This window comes from Mauremys reevesii, linkage group 3 (assembly GCF_016161935.1).
Source record: "Mauremys reevesii isolate NIE-2019 linkage group 3, ASM1616193v1, whole genome shotgun sequence".
Lineage (NCBI taxonomy): Eukaryota > Metazoa > Chordata > Testudines > Geoemydidae > Mauremys > Mauremys reevesii.
In genome coordinates this window covers 25,284,594-25,300,533 of record NC_052625.1, presented here as the reverse complement: position 1 = coordinate 25,300,533, position 15,940 = coordinate 25,284,594, and the positions used below count along the sequence as shown (strand labels likewise).

At 44.1% G+C, this 15,940-nt stretch overlaps 1 long non-coding RNA gene across 1 annotated transcript; it reads left to right on the top strand.

The window, feature by feature from the left end:
* The first annotated feature begins 10,190 nt into the window (after positions 1 to 10,190).
* LOC120400210 lies at positions 10,191 to 12,114 on the top strand. The gene is made up of 3 exons (XR_005595601.1): positions 10,191 to 10,492; positions 11,171 to 11,279; positions 11,901 to 12,114. It is a non-coding gene; the product is annotated as an uncharacterized LOC120400210 (long non-coding RNA).
* The last annotated feature ends 3,826 nt before the right edge of the window (positions 12,115 to 15,940 follow it).

The following is a 15,940-nucleotide window of genomic DNA, read 5'->3' as shown; positions in this document are numbered from 1 at the left end:
CTTTTCTGAACCGTCCTTAACCTGTTCTTTCACCACTGAAGGCTGCTCACCTCCTCCCCATACTGTGTTGCCCAGAAGAGCAGTGTTGGAGCTGACCTTGTCTGTGAAGACCGAGGTAAAAAAAGCATTGAGTACTTCAGTTTTTTCCATATCATCTGTAACTAGGTTGCCGCCCCCATTCATTAACGGTCCCACACTTCCCCTGACCTTTTTCTTGTTGCTAACATACCTGTAGAAACCCTTTTTGTTACCCTTCACATCCCTTGCTAGCTGCAACTCCAGTTGTGTTTTGGCCTTCTTGATTACACCCTTGCATGCTCGAGCAATATTTTATACTCCTCCCTAGTCATCTGTCCAAGTTTCCACTTCTTGTAAGCTTCCTTTTTGTGTTTAAGCTCACAGAAGATTTCACTGTTAAGCCAAGCTGGTCATCTGCCATATTTGCTATTCTTTGCTAAGATACGGGATGTGGACCTGAGGCTGAAAAGGATCCTAAGGGGAGCAGGAAAGAATCCGCTTATTGTCCTTCATGTGGGAACAAATGATACAGCTAGATTCTCGCTGGAACGTATCAAGGGAGACTATGCCAGACTGGGGAAGACGCTTAAGGAACTCGAGGCTCAGGTGATCTTCAGTGGGATTCTGCCTGTTCCTAGAGAAGGGCAACAAGATTATGGCGATCAACAGATGGCTTAGACAGTGCAACTATAAGGAGGTCTTTGGGATGTATGGCCACTGGGAAGCATTCATGGACAGAGGACTGTTCTCTCGGGATGGACTTCACCTGACTAAGGAGGGAAATAGACTTCTAGGATGGAGGCTGGCACAACCGAATAAGAGAGCTTTAAACTAGGAATTTGGGGGAGATGGTTGGGAGATGTCCAGGTAATCTCTACGCCGGAATTTAACATTGAGAGGGAAGAAAACAAAGTAAGAAAGGATACAGCCGTGGATAGGAGAATGGACATAAGGAGGAAGGGTAGTGTAGATACTAGTCTAATAGGTGATACTGGTGGTAGAATGTCTGTGCCTAATCGGGTAAAGAATGTCAGTGAAGCCAAACAACAAAAATTAAGATGTTTGTACACTAATGTGAGGAGTCTAGGTAACAAAATGGAGGAACTAGAGCTACTGGTGCAGGACAGAAACATGGTGGAATAGTAGTCATGACTGGAGTACAGGTATTGAAGTCTATGTGCTGTTTAGGAAAGACAGAAATAAAGGCAAAGGTCGTGGAGTAGCATTGCATATCAATGATGAGGTAAACTGTAAAGAAATAAGAAGTGATGGAATGGATAAGACAGAGTCTGTCTGGGCAAAAATCACATTGGGAAAGAAAGCTACTACAGCCTCCCCTGAGACAGTGCTTGGGGTGTGCTACAGACCTCTGGGATCTGATTTGGATATGGATAGAGACCTCTTTAATGTTTTTAATGAAGTAAACACTAATGGGAATTGTGTGATCATGGGAGACTTTAACTTCCCAGATATAGACTGGAGAACAAGTGCTAGTAATAATAATAGGGCTCAGATTTTTCTGGATGCGATAGCTGTTGGATTCCTTCACCAAATAGTTGAAGAACCAACAAGAGGGGATGCCATTTTAGATTTGGTTTTGGTGAGTAGTGAGGACCTCATAGAAGAAATGGTTGTAGGGGACAACCTTGATTCGAGTGACCATGAGCTAATTCAGTTCAAACTAGATGGAAGGATAAACAAAAATAGATCTGGGACTAGGGTTTTTGATTTAAAAAGGGCTAACTTTAAAGAATTAAGGAAATTAGGGAAGTGGATTGGACTGAAGAACTTGTGGATCTAAAGGGGAAGAGGCCTGGAATTGCTTCAAGTCAAAGTTGCAGAAACTATCAGAAGCCTGCATCCCAAGAAAGGGAAAAAAAATCATAGGCAGATGTTGTAGACCAAGCTGGATGAGCAAGCATCTCAGAGAGGTGATTAAGAAAAAGCAGAAAGCCTACAAGGAGTGGAAGATGGGAGGGATTAGCAAGAAAAGCTACCTTATTGAGGTCAGAACATGTAGGGATAAAGTGAGAAAGGCCAAAAGCCATGTAGAGTTGGACCTTGCAAAGGGAATTAAAACCAATAGTAAAAGGTTCTATAGCCATATAAATAAGAAGAAAACAAAGAAAGAAGAAGTGGGATTGCTAAACACTGAGGATGGAGTGGAGGTTAAGGATAATCTAGGCATGGCCCAATATCTAAATAAGTACTTTGCCTCAGTCTTTAATGAGGCTAATGAGGAGCTTAGGGATAATAGTTGGATGACAAATGGGAATGAGGATATGGAGGTAGATATTACCACATCCAAGGTAGAAGCCAAATTCAAACAGCTTAATGGGATGAAATCAGAGGGCCCAGATAATCTTCGTCCAAGAATATTAAAGGAATTGGCACATGAAATTGCAAGCCCATTAGCAAGAATTTTTAATGAATCAATAAACTCAGGGGTTGGACCGTACGACTGGAGAATTGCTAACATAGTTCCTATTTTTAAGAAAGGGAAAAAAAGTGATCCGAGTAACTATAGGTCTGTTAGTTTGACATCTGTAGTATGCAAGGTCTTAGAAAAAATTTTTGAAGGAGAAAGTAGTTAAGGACATTGAGGTCAATGGTAATTGAGACAAAATACAACATGCTTTTACAAAAGGTAGATCGTGCCAAACCAACCTGATCTCCTTCTTTGAGAAGGTAACAGATTTTTTAGACAAAGGAAATGCAGTGGATCTAATTTACCTCAATTTCAGTAAGGCATTTGATACGGTTCCACGTGGGGAATTATTAATTAAATTGGAAAAGATGGGGATCAATATGAAAATTGAAAGGTGGATAAGGAACTGGTTAAAGGGGAGACTACAACGGGTCATACTGACAGGTGAACTGTCAGGCTGGAAGGAGGTTACTAGTGGAGTTCCTCAGGGATCGGTTTTGGGACCAGTCTTATTTAATCTTTTGATTACTGACCTTGGCACAAAAAGTGGGAATGTGCTAATAAAGTTTGTGGATGACATAAAGCTGGGAGGTATTGCTAACACAGAAAAGGACCAGGATATCATACAGGAAGATCTGGATACCTTGTAAACTGGAGTAATAGTAATAGGATGAAATTTAATAGTGAAAAGTGCAAGGTCATGCATTTAGGGATTAATAACAAGAATTTTGGTTATAAACTGGGGACACATCAGTTGGAAGTAACAGAGGAGGAGAAGGACCTTGGAGTATTGGTTGGTCACAGGATGACTATGAGCTGCCAATGTGATATGGCCGTTGAGAAAGCTAGTGCGGTTTTAGGATGCATCAGGCGAGGTATTTCCAGTAAAGATAAGGTGGTGTTAGTACCATTATACAAGGCACTGGTGAGACCTCATCTGGAATACTGTGTGCAGTTTTGGTCTCCCATGTTTAAGAAGGATGAATTCAAACTGGAACAGGTACAGAGAAGGGCTACTAGGATGATCCGAGGAATGGAAAACCTGTCTTATGAAAGGAGACTGAAAGAGCTTGGCTTGTTTAGCCTAACCAAAAGAAGGCTGAGGGGAGATATGATTGCTCTTTATAAATATATCAGAGGGATAAATATCAGGGAGGGAGAGGAATTATTTAAGGTTAGTACCAATGTGGACACAAGAACAAATGGATATAAACTGGACACTAGGAAGTTTAGACTTGAAATTAGATGAAGGTTTCTAATCATTAGAGGAGTGAAGTTCTGGAACAGCCTTCCAAGGGAGTAGTGGGGGCAAAAGTCATATCTGGCTTCAGGACTAAGCTTGATAAGTTTATGGAGGGGATAGTATGATGGGATAGCCTAATTTTGGCAGTTAATTCATCTTTGATTATTAGCAGGTAAATATGCCCAATGGTCTGTGATGGGATGTTAGATGGGGTGGGATCTGAGTTACTACAGAGAATTCTTTCCTGGGTGCTGGCTGGTGAGTCTTGCCCACATGCTCAGGGTTTAACTGATCGCCATATTTGGGGTTGGGAAGGAATTTTCCTCCAGGGCAGATTGGCAGAGGCCCTGGAGGTTTTTTGCCTTCCTCTGCAGCATGAGGCATGGGTCACTTGCTGGAGGATTCTCTGCACCTTGAGGTCTTTAAACCATGATTTGAGGACTTCAGTAACTCAGACATAGGTTAGGGGTTTGTTCCAGGAGTGGGTGGGTGAGATTCTGTGGCCTGCATTGTGCAGGAGGTCAGACTAGATGACCATAATGGTCCCTTCTGACCTTAAGTCTATGAATCTATGGATCTTTCTGCACATCAGGATGCTTTGATCCTGTGCCCTCAATAAGGCTTCTTTAAAATACAGCCAGCTTTTCTGGACTCCTTTTCCCCTCATATCAGCCTCCCAGGGGATCCTGCCCATCAAAGTCTGCTTTTATGAAGTCCAGGGTCTGTATTTTGCTACTCTCCTTTCTTCCTTTTGTGAGGATCCTGAACTCAACCATCTCATGGTCACTGCTGCCCAGGTTGCCACCCACTTCTACTTTCCCTACCAATTCTTCCCTGTTTGTAAGCAGCAGGTCAAGAGGACCTGTTACCTTGGGGGTATAAGAAAATACTTATAAGATACACATGCTAGGCAATTGGAACCTGGCCATAAAGAAAGTGGGAGTGGGGGAAGGGTTAGGGCATGGTCCATAAATATACAGGGAAAAATGCTGCATTATGAATTAACTTTTTAAAACAGATGTGCAAAGCCACAGGAGGGCAACAATAAATTCTCAGCAGATGGTGAGGGCAGTATTGGAATGTGTCAGCAGGCAAAATACCTTTTCAAAGAGGCTGATATGCCACAAATTTTCTTTATGAACAAAGATTCTTTGCTTGATCATTTAGGGAAGGTTTCTTTTTATTTTAGGCAGCATGTGTCAATGACTAGTGATGTGTTTGAATGACTGTTGTTGTGTGGTGTACCTTTAGGGCTATTTAATATGATACTCTTCTGCTGTGTTCAAACAAACGAATGAAAAGAGTTGGGAAAAAGCAATGGATGTGAGTTATCTTGACACTCAATCTAGTCTTCTTGCAAAGTAGCAATCTGCAAAACCAGGAACATTTCCAGACCTCAAAAAGATCAATCAGATAGGTGCAATTAATGGCAAACATGAAAAGGAAATAATAATTAAAACGGCAGGTGAAGATTGCCAGGGACTTTGCCAAATGTGTTTTTTCCATTATTGCTGTACTGTATCTTGAAGTCTTAATTTGGGATTAAGAATGAAAAGAATTCTCCTTCACATTTTAAAAGAGCCTAACTTGCCCCTTTGTAATTTATTGCTGCAAAGAAACTCTGCCTTGTGGAGTTACCAACTGATCCCTTTCTTTGGAAGGGATGGATTTGCTCACATGCAGTAGTGATAGGGGTTTAGCCCATGGATTTCCTCAAATCTGCTAGAGGCCTTGCACCTCCACACTGCTATGCAGTGCAACATAGCTCCTGCGGGGTTTTCATTAGTGTATACAGTACTGCATGGTGTCTCTTATGCAAAGTCCTATAGACTTTAATAGGGATGAAACTAACCCGGTTCTGTGAAAAGTACTTTAAAAACCAATTGAATTTCAAGAGGAAAAAATGGCAGGAGCATAACTTCCTATTTAATCTAAGAATTTTTGAACTATTCTATATCATCACTTCATATTAAATTGTATAGAAGTTTTCCACAAAGGGCTGATGAGGGGTTGATGCTGTGGAAGGCAGCCATGTCCATTCACAGAGTCTGATCATTCCAGAGCACCAGGAAGTGTTCCTGTGCGGTTGAGAGAAGGGGAACATACTGGGGTGCTTGCATCTGGATTCTCTGCCTTTTGCTCCAAGCACAGAAGTAGACAGAAGATTTGGGGCCTTGATCTGTTGCATGTTTAGTGAAGCACTGTATTCCTCAGTGAATGCTCAGTGCAGTCTGTAAAAATGTGTCCTAGATCTCAGTGGTTGTGAAATTCAGTCTCAGTTTAAGTAATGCACACCAGTAAAAGAAATAAGGAGCATTTTTACAAGTGTAATGGTCAGAGAGGGAGTATAATTGAGTTGCTAATTCTAATAATACGCTATGTTCCTGCATTGATTTCTAAATTCATTTTTTTCATTAATTAGTTAATGCCTGTAAAGTGCTTTGAAGACAGAAAGTCCTAAATAAATACTAAGTACTATTATTACAGTAATTATCCATTAGGTTTAATTAGTTCTCTTGACTGTAATTGGATTATGAAGATGTAAACTTGGGGGTGGGAGGAAAAGGGCAGGGGGACTGCAGGCAAAAGGAGTGAGGGGCCCCCATTTGCCCTGGCCCAGGGCCCCACAAAACTGTAATCCCCCTCTGGAGATGAGGGATAACGCCAGCAGACACCGAATTCTGCAAGGACCTGATCCAAAGGCTCTTGCAGGTAATAGAAAGACTCCTATTTACTTCAGTGAGTTTTGGATCAAGCCCTAGATTATCTAGCCAGCTCGCTATTACATAATCTGAATGTCTAATAAAATGTGATTTCTTGTTAACCATGCATTGATTGTCCTGTCTCCAACTTTAAACTCTTATGTAATAACCTCTTATCCTTAATTCTCCAAACTCCCCAGGAATGACCCCTAATTGGCTCTGGTGTCAGGTATTCAGAGGTTGAAACCTTATATTTAAACCTTGGATTAGTGATTGCTATATTATCCTAGGAAATCAAGTTTCTGGATTAGATCCACTTTTATTTCTCATCCTGCTGTAGTTGCTGCTTTGAAATGTGCACTCCCACTCCCTTTCCCCTATATCCTAACTCACTTTTTTGGATGAATTTCAACTTTGAATCACAATCAATAACCTGTTATTTCTCCAACTTTTTCTTCTGTATAAGAAGCTCTCTACAGGCAGCTCTTCCAGTGATGCCCTGGCACCTTGACCAAAACTGGATCAGTATCTACTAGCATTGATTATGCTTAATTTTTATCCATGTAACTCTACCAGATGGCCCCTTATTGAGTCTGAAAATTCCACTTGGGCTTCAATACTCTTAGCTATGCTTGTGATGCCCAGAAATTAGGTACATCCAGCCCTGGGAACACAGAGGTCGTGTATGCAGCTAGCATACTTCTTTGGAAAATTACACACATCTATCTTAATTTAAGCAATAAACTCAAATAATGAACACACCAATAATATGCATGTGACTGCAATACTGTACCATACAGAATGTTACAACAATGTGTAATATGAGGCTAGTGCTTCTTGGAATACTTCAGTTACCTAAGATATCACACACAGCTTAATTAGATATTTAAGGAATTTGTCCTGATGATGGGAATCAGCAGCATGACAAAAGAGTTTGTATCATGAAGAGACAAATGATCCATGCGGCTCAATACTAATAACACTGGTCTACAATTTTTGAGAAGTCGTCTGCTTCAGAGATAAAATGTGCTATTTATTATGTATTTTGATGTGCTGAATTCAAATATGACAATTAAAACAACTGATTGGCTACTGTTTCTAAGGTATTTAAGTTTTTACATTTTATGTCTATGTATATTGTGTAGATAGTAGAGTTTTAATCATAAATTGTAAACCTAGGTCTTTTCATGTGTTTATGGTTGCTTTACATGATAATATTTCACCTGTCCTGTTTATGTAACACTTTAAAAATCAGCAAAAGGGTTATCTAACTAAAATTTATTATGAAACAAAAGGCAAAAAACTATTATGTACATAGTTTAGTCCTATTCAGTGTCTACTCGGCGCTTCTTGGCTTGTCTCTTGTATTCATTAAATGGAGCATCTCTTGTCACTGTCCAGCAATAGTCTGCAAGCATTGGTGGGCTCCATTTGCCCTGATAGCGTTTCTCTATTGTTGCAATGTCCTGGTGAAATCGCTCGCCATGCTCGTCGCTCACTGCTCCGCAGTTCGGTGGAAAAAAATCTAGATGAGAGTGCAAAAAATGTCTCTTTAGTGACATGTTGCAACCAAGGCTTTTGTATGCCTTGAGGAGGTTTTCCACCAACAGTTGTCTGCCTTGTTGTTTCCGAGAAAATTTATTGCCACTAACTGGAAGGCTTTCCATGCCGTCTTTTCCTTGCCACGCAGTGCATGGTCAAATGCATCATCTCGAAGAAGTTCACGAATCTGAGGACCAACAAAGACACCTTCCTTTATCTTAGCTTCACTTAACCTTGGAAATTTTCCACGGAGGTACTTGAAAGCTGCTTGTGTTTTGTCAATGGCCTTGACAAAGTTCTTCATCAGACCCAGCTTGATGTGTAAGGGTGGTAACAAAATCTTCCTTGATTCAACAAGTGGTGGATGCTGAACACTTTTCCTCCCAGGCTCCAGTGACTGTTGGAGTGGCCAGTCTTTCTTGATGTAGTGGGAATCTCTTGCACAACTATCCCATTCGCAGAGAAAACAACAGTACTTTGTATATCCAGTCTGCAGACCAAGCAAGAAAGCAACAACCTTCAAATCGCCACAAAGCTGCCACTGATGTTGGTCATAGTTTATGCACCTCAAAAGTTGTTTCATGTTGTCATAGGTTTCCTTCATATGGACTGCATGACCAACTGGAATTGATGGCAAAACATTGCCATTATGCAGTAAAACAGCTTTAAGACTCGTCTTCGATGAATCAATGAACAGAGTCCACTCATCTGGATCATGAACGATGTTGAGGGCTGCCATCACACCATCGATGTTGTTGCAGGCTACAAGATCACCTTCCATGAAGAAGAATGGGACAAGACCCTTTTGACGGTCACGGAATATGGAAACCCTAACATCACCTGCCAGGAGATTCCACTGCTGTAGTCTGGAGTCCAACAGCTCTGCCTTACTCTTGGGTAGTTCCAAATCCCTGACAAGGTCATTCAGTTCACCTTGTGTTATGAGGTGTGGTTCAGAGGAGGAGGATGGGAGAAAAGGTGGGTCCTGTGACATTGATGGTTCAGGACCAGAAGTTTCATCCTCTTCCTCTTTCTCGTCTGACTCAAGTGAGAATGATTCTGGTGCATCAGGTACCGGCAGTCCTTCTCCATGGGGTACTGGGCGTATAGCTGATGGAATGTTTGGATAATGCACAGTCCACTTTTTCTTCTTTGACACACCTTTCCCAACTGGAGGCACCATGCAGAAGTAACAATTGCTGGTATGATCTGTTGGCTCTCTCCAAATCATGGGCACTGCAAAAGGCATAGATTTCCCTTTCCTGTTCAACCACTGGCGAAGACTTGTTGCACAACTGTTGCAGCATATGTGTGGGGCCCACCTCTTGTCCTGATCTCCAATTTTGCAGCCAAAATAAATGTGATAGGCTTTCTTAACCATAGTGGTTATACTGCGCTTTTGTGATGCAAAAGTCACTTCACCACAAACATAGCAGAAGTTATCTGCACTGTTCACACAAGTACGAGGCATCTCTGCTCACTTTGGCTAAACAGAAATGTGTCCCTTTGCAAAATCAAACACTGACGAATAAGAGAGCATGACACTGTATGAGTTCTAGAGCTGATGTAGGGCAATTTGTTCAGCAGAGTGATGTAAGCTTCATTATGATTGCATCATCCATGACTTCTAGGAATAACATGATGCAATTCATATCATGTATGACTCAATACCAGCTTCAGATTGCATCATTCATTGTTTTGCCTAAAAAGCAAGTACTGTCCAAACCCAGTCATAGATTTATTCATAGATCCAGTCAAAGATGTATTTTAGTCATTTCTTGTTTAAATTGAAATCCCTTCCCTTTATAACTCACTTATCCTCCGCTATTCCCAAGTCAAGGGTCGTATATACTGACCCAATAGCATATGTTGAAAACTAGAGCCAATCAACAATTTTAAGCATCATTTTCGTTCTCAGTGACCCAGAATTAGTAAAGTTAGACTACATTTATTTCAGAAGCATTTTGGCTGTAGAGCAGTGTAATTTAACAGTCTCTTGAGTTGCCTTTCCAGTTGCTTGTAAACCTTTTTTTTCAAGTATGGCATTCCTTCCATTTATATATGTTTGTTAGTGAGTATTTTAGTGGTGCCTGGAGAATGAAAATTTTCAGAGTATTATTGAATATGACATGACAACAGGTATCAAATAGGCCACCACTTGCCAAACTGTCAGTACAATTGGCAGTTGCTATGTCATTTGACCGTATTCTAGAATCAGAATGGAATCGAGAGAGAAAGATACAGAGTAAAAGAACTCTGATACAGTGATGATACTACCTAGGCAGACAGACGGATAGAATGATAGGATTCATGGATCATCCTCTTTCAGTTTCAGTATCAATAATCTTGATCATTTCTAAAATTTGTTGCAAAATTTGGCACAAATTCTCTTACACATGCCAGGCCAGTGCAGGAAGTCACTGGGAGAATTAACACACTACAATGGGAGAAGTCAGAGGCAATTCACACTCACCTGCTCACAGATTTGTTTGTTTCCCCTTCTTGGTCTCTGATGCCTGTAAACCACATACCCCAACAGCAGGCACTGCAAATTGAAAGGTAGCTAGCCCATATTAGAACACTACACTTTCTGGCAATTGTAATTTTTTCTCGTCTCTAATCCCTGAAGACCCTGTATTTTGACTGCTTAAGGCTATCTTTGTCAGTTTAGACAGCATGGTGATCTTTCTTCAAGCATTTAACGTCAGTAAATTTCCCCATGAATTCCCAGAGTGATCTTTATTTTCAGCAGGACTAACCATCTTGATTGTGAGGGCTAAAATGTTTTCCTTATTTTCTCTATTTATTTCTCTAATGTCTACCACAGTCCCCATGGTTTCACTATTACCATCTGCACAGGCATTGTCTAGACATTGTCTAATTTCTGCCATCACAGGCCCTCTATAATCTTTTTAGATTTCATTACTAAGTTTATTGCTGCTTGACAAAATCCCCACTAACATGGAACTTAAAATCTTCTTTGTCACGTTACTTTCATTTTGTCCTTTCCTTACTGTAAATCTTCTCTTTTCACTGAGTCTCAAGCTACTTTACTATCTGCTACTTGCTGCCTTTCTTATGTGGGTTTTCCTTAACTAGCTTAATATATTGCTTTTCTATGAAAAATTACTATATAAAAATGGCACTGTCTTATTCAACTGATCTTCTCCCTAGGTATATTCAGATTATGTTGACAAAATGAGTGTTAATTGCTGTTTACTTCTGTTAACCTGGCAGGACCCACATGTCTAAGACTAGCTTCAGACTCTATCCCTCTTGTGTAACATCATCAGAATTGCTAAACTAAACTCCAACCAGTCGTATCTGTGCCAGATCAATGAAGACAGTAAGTGTGAACAAGTCTATTTATTAGTGGGCAGTTTCAGTCTACACTAGTTGCAATTGCTGAATAGCTTAAAGAGGAAGGCAGCTGTAGAGCTCTTTGCAGTAAACCTACATGACATCTGCAACATTAGCTACAAATAAACCATTTTAGCCAACATACTATTTACCTTTTCTTCTTTCCCCCCCACCATAAAATACCTTTGTAAGGCTGGTCAAACATTTTCTCTCAACTTTTTTTTGTTTTTTTGATGGAAGATTGGGTTTTTTGGTAAAATGAAAATTTTCATGGAAGGTGTTTGCTTTCCTCACAAAGTGGTCCTTTCTTTACCAGAAAAGTGAAAATCAAAATTGTTTAGCCAAACACCAATTTTTGCGTTTTTTTGGTTAATTCAACAAAAAGTCAGTGACAATTTCAATGGATAGAAGACCTTTTTTTCATTTGTCAAATTTTCTGCGGACAAAGTATTCCATTTTCCAACCAGCTCTAATCTCTTGTTTGCATATACAATTTTCAAAGCTGTACTTAAAATTGATGAGGGGGGGGAGCACACTCTTAAAGATGTACAGAAGTATTGGGACCATTTCAGACCAATATCCTTGAAAAGTTTCTGTGCCTTTACAGGAGAAAGCTGATTATTTTGTACCTTGGAAAGCCCCCCATCCCTTCTTCTGAGTGACTGACTGAACAGGGTGTGCAAATTCAGATTCCAAGAGCAGCTGCTGCATTTGAAGGATCTCTGGAGAATGGTTATTACATGGGTTTGTCCCCTCCAAACCATAGCTTCCTATTTTAAGGACAACACTTAAGTTAGCCTGGATCTTATGTGTATATTACTTCTGTGCATTTAACTCTCAAAACAGTGATAAATCTGAACTTCAAATGAACTCAATTCCTGCTATGTGTATTTCTAATTCCCCCACCCCAAAAATGGCTGATCTGCGGCACTTGCTACTCAGGAATCCTTCCAGGATGCACAGCCTTAAACTGTCAATGGCTTTGCTAAGAGTCTGCTTCTATGTGCATTTTAAACTGTGCCCTTCAGGTGAACTTCTGAGCCATCTCTGTATCACAGTTTTGATAGGACTATAAACAAAGATGTTAGCAAATGCCACATTTGTGGGTATTCATTGGAATGGCAGAGCCTACTTACAAAACACTATGCCTGTGAAGAAGGGGGGCAATGCTTCATTTTAGCTATCCACACACAAAACATATAGGGCCAAATTCTCTACTGATGCCAATGGACACCGCTCCACTGAACTCAGTGGAGTTATGCTGCTGTAACTAGCTAAGGATCTCTCCCACTGACTTTTGCTATGGAGTAATTTTATTTAAAATTCAATTTTACAAACCTATGCAAAAATAAGCTATGCATAACAATATTATATACAAGAGATAATGACCTCATCATGAAATAGACCAGTTCAAAAAACAATACTTTGGGTCTGCAAAGAATAAAAATACTATGTCTTGTGTGTCAGGGGACTGATGACAGGATATGGAACATTTCACCTCTAGTTTGAATCCAAGTAGTCAGTCAAAGTGGCTGAAAATTGTTACTATGCAATGTGGTTTGGTTGCCCATGTGGAGTAAGGGCAGTGATGAGCTGCTAAAATCTTAACAACTGGTTCCCTATAAAAAGTTCTGATTTAAGGGATGTGCCACAGTATGGATTTTTTTGTACCAATAGTGTTGCCATACGTCCGCATTTTCCCGGGAGGAATTTTTAAAATTTACCACCCAGACAGCGATTTAAGAACCTAAAAGCCTGACATCTCTGGGAAAATACAGATGTATGTTAACCCTACCTAAAGTTCTTTTTTAAAAAGATGGGCCTGAACTAGAAATGAGCTCCATGTCACATGTGTGGGTCCCCGCCACTCCCTTGGGGTGTGCTAGGGTGAACAGATGTCCCAATTTTATAGGGACAGTCTCAATGTTTGGGTCTTTTTCTTATATAGGCTCCTATTACCCCTCATCCCTGTCCCAATTTTTCACACTTGCTGTCTGGTCACCCTAGGGTGTGCACATGTGTGGGTCCCAGCTGCTCCCTGCCCCCCCTCATTGAAGCAGGTGTGCAGGGTTAGTGCCCTGAGAAGTGCAGGGCAAGTGCCCTGAGAAGTGCAGGGCACCAGTGGACATGGGGCTGGCTGCAGACAGGGGTGTGGGGCAGGGCTAGCTGGAGGCAGGGAGTGTGACACGGGCAGGCTGCAACAGGAGCTGACTGTGGGCAGGTGGTGCAGACAGGCTGTGGCGGGAAAAGGAGCTGTGGCAGGGGTCAGGGGGGTGGCAGGGGCTGTGGGCAGGGGCTGGCTGCGGGCAGGGACTGTGGCAGGGGGCAGGAAAGATGGCAGGGGCTGGCTCTGGGCAGGGGCTGGCTCGGGGCCGGGGCGGGGCTGGCTGTGGGCAGGACGGATGGCGGGGGGTGGCAAGTGCTGGCTGCGGGCGGGGGAGGGTGGCAAGGGCTGGCAGGGGGCAGGGGCTGTGGCAGGAGGGGGGGCAGGGGCTGTGGCAGGAGGCAGGGGATGTGGCAGGATGGATGGCAGGGGCTGGCTCTGGCCAGGTGGTGCAGACAGGGGCTGGCTGGGGGCAGGGCGGGCAGAGGCGGCGGGCGGGGAGGGTGGCAGGGGGCAGCTGTGGGCAGGGGAGGGAGCAGGGGGGGTGCAGACACTCACACCTGGAGAGCGGCTGGTAGCAGGAGGTGGCTGCAGGCAGGGGCAGCGGGCGGGAGGGCAGGGGGCAATGGGGTGGCGCAGACAGGGGCTGGCTGCGGCAGGGGTGCAATGGGGGTGGCTGTGGCAGGGGGTGCAGACAGGGGCTGGCTGCAGGCAGGGGGTGCACACAGGGGCGGGCTGCAGGCAGGGGAGGGAGGCAGGGCAGGGGGTGCAGACAGGGGCTGGCTGTGGGCAGGGGAGGGTGGCAGGGCAGGGGGTGCAATGAGGGTGGCAGGGCAAGGGGTGCAGACAGGGGGCTGGGGGCAGGGTGACAGGGGCTGGCTGCGGCGGGGGGGTGCAGGCAGGGGGAGCAGGGGAGGGGTGCAGACACTCACACGGGGGGAGTGGCTGGGAGCAGCCCGAGCAGCAGGACGCAGCCGGGGACCCACCAGGCAGCAGCAGGAGCCCCAGGGCCAGAGGTCCGAGGAGCAGCAGCAGCAACAGGGCCAGGAGGCAGCTCACATGCCTCCCGCAGCGCAGCGCAGCGCCCCCCGGCGGCCGGGAGGAGGAATTACAGGCTTCCCGGCCAGAGCCCATCAAAGCTTCCCTCGCAGGGAAGCCAGTTAACAAGCGGTTCTAAAACCGCTTCTAAATTTAACAACCGGTTCGCGCGAACCGGTGCAAACCGGCTCCAGCTCACCCCTGAGTAAGGGCTATTAGTCCAGTTCTGAGTGGATACGTGTGCATATTGAAACAGATACAATTGTCGTCTGCCATGTTCCCTCTAATTTTTCACGTCCATGTGTGGAATGAATTTTGTTTTGTGCACCGATATGAAGGTGATGTATCACATATCACCTCCATATTGGTGCACATAACAAAATTCATGTGGTGGGGGCGGGGCCGAGGGATTCGGCGTGTGGGAGTGGGCTCAGGGCTGGGGCAGAGGATTGGAGTGTGGGGCGGAGGTGAGGGCTCTGGCTGGGGGTATGGTCTCTGGGGTGGGGCCAAGGATGAGGGGATTGCGGTGCAGGAGGAGACTCAGGGCTAGGACAGAGGGTTGGGGTGTGGGGGGATTAGGGCTCTGGATGGGGGTGTGGGCTCTCCGGTGGGGCTAGGGATGAGGGGTTTGAGGTACAGGAGAGGGCTCAGGGCTGGGGCAGAGGGTTGGTGCAGGGGGTGATGACTCCGGCTAGGGGTGAAGGCTCTGGGGTGGGGCCAGGGATGAGGAGTTTGGCGTGCAGGCTGCCCTAGTGCTGCAGTGGGGAGAGAGGACTCCCTACCAGCCCTCTCTCACCACAGCAGTTTGGGGGCAGGTGACAGGCATCTCTCCCCAGCTGTGGCAGCTCCGGCAGGCCTGGGCCGGGGCGAGGGAGGGGCTCCTCTCCTTGACAGCTCTGGCGGGACTGGGCTGGGCCGAGGGAGGGGCTCCTCTCCCCGGCAGCTCCGGTGGACCTGGGCCTGGCCAGGGGAGGGGCACCTCTCCCTGCATGGCCTTGAAAGCCTGCTGCATGGCCGCACGGCTGTGCAGCTTAAAGGGAACGTTGCTCATCTGTATGAACAGGCATGCTTCATGGAAATCTCAGCAGAGAAGTGAAGGAACGAATGTGAATGGAAACTGAACTATACCCTCACTTTTAGATAGTGGGCCTGTTGGACTGCTTCTTGTGTAGTCATTTACACCAGTGCAACATGAATTTGTTAGCTTTTTGCCCTCACTTTGTGCTGGTGTTACTGAAACACGTGGTGCAGAGCAGCAAGAATTGGGCCAACTGTCTCTCCAGGCCAGATGTATGGCCTACTGGCACAGTGGTGAGGAAAACTAGCACTGCACCTCTTTGGGGAATAAATTGAAGTTTTTGATCTATGAACCCTGAATTAACTGAAATACATTGTGTCTTAGTTGAGCTCACCATCCAAGCAATGTGCCAATAAATTACATTTTAGAGACTGAATTTTACTAAAACACTTCAAAAGATTAATAAAAATTATCAGTGCAAATTAAT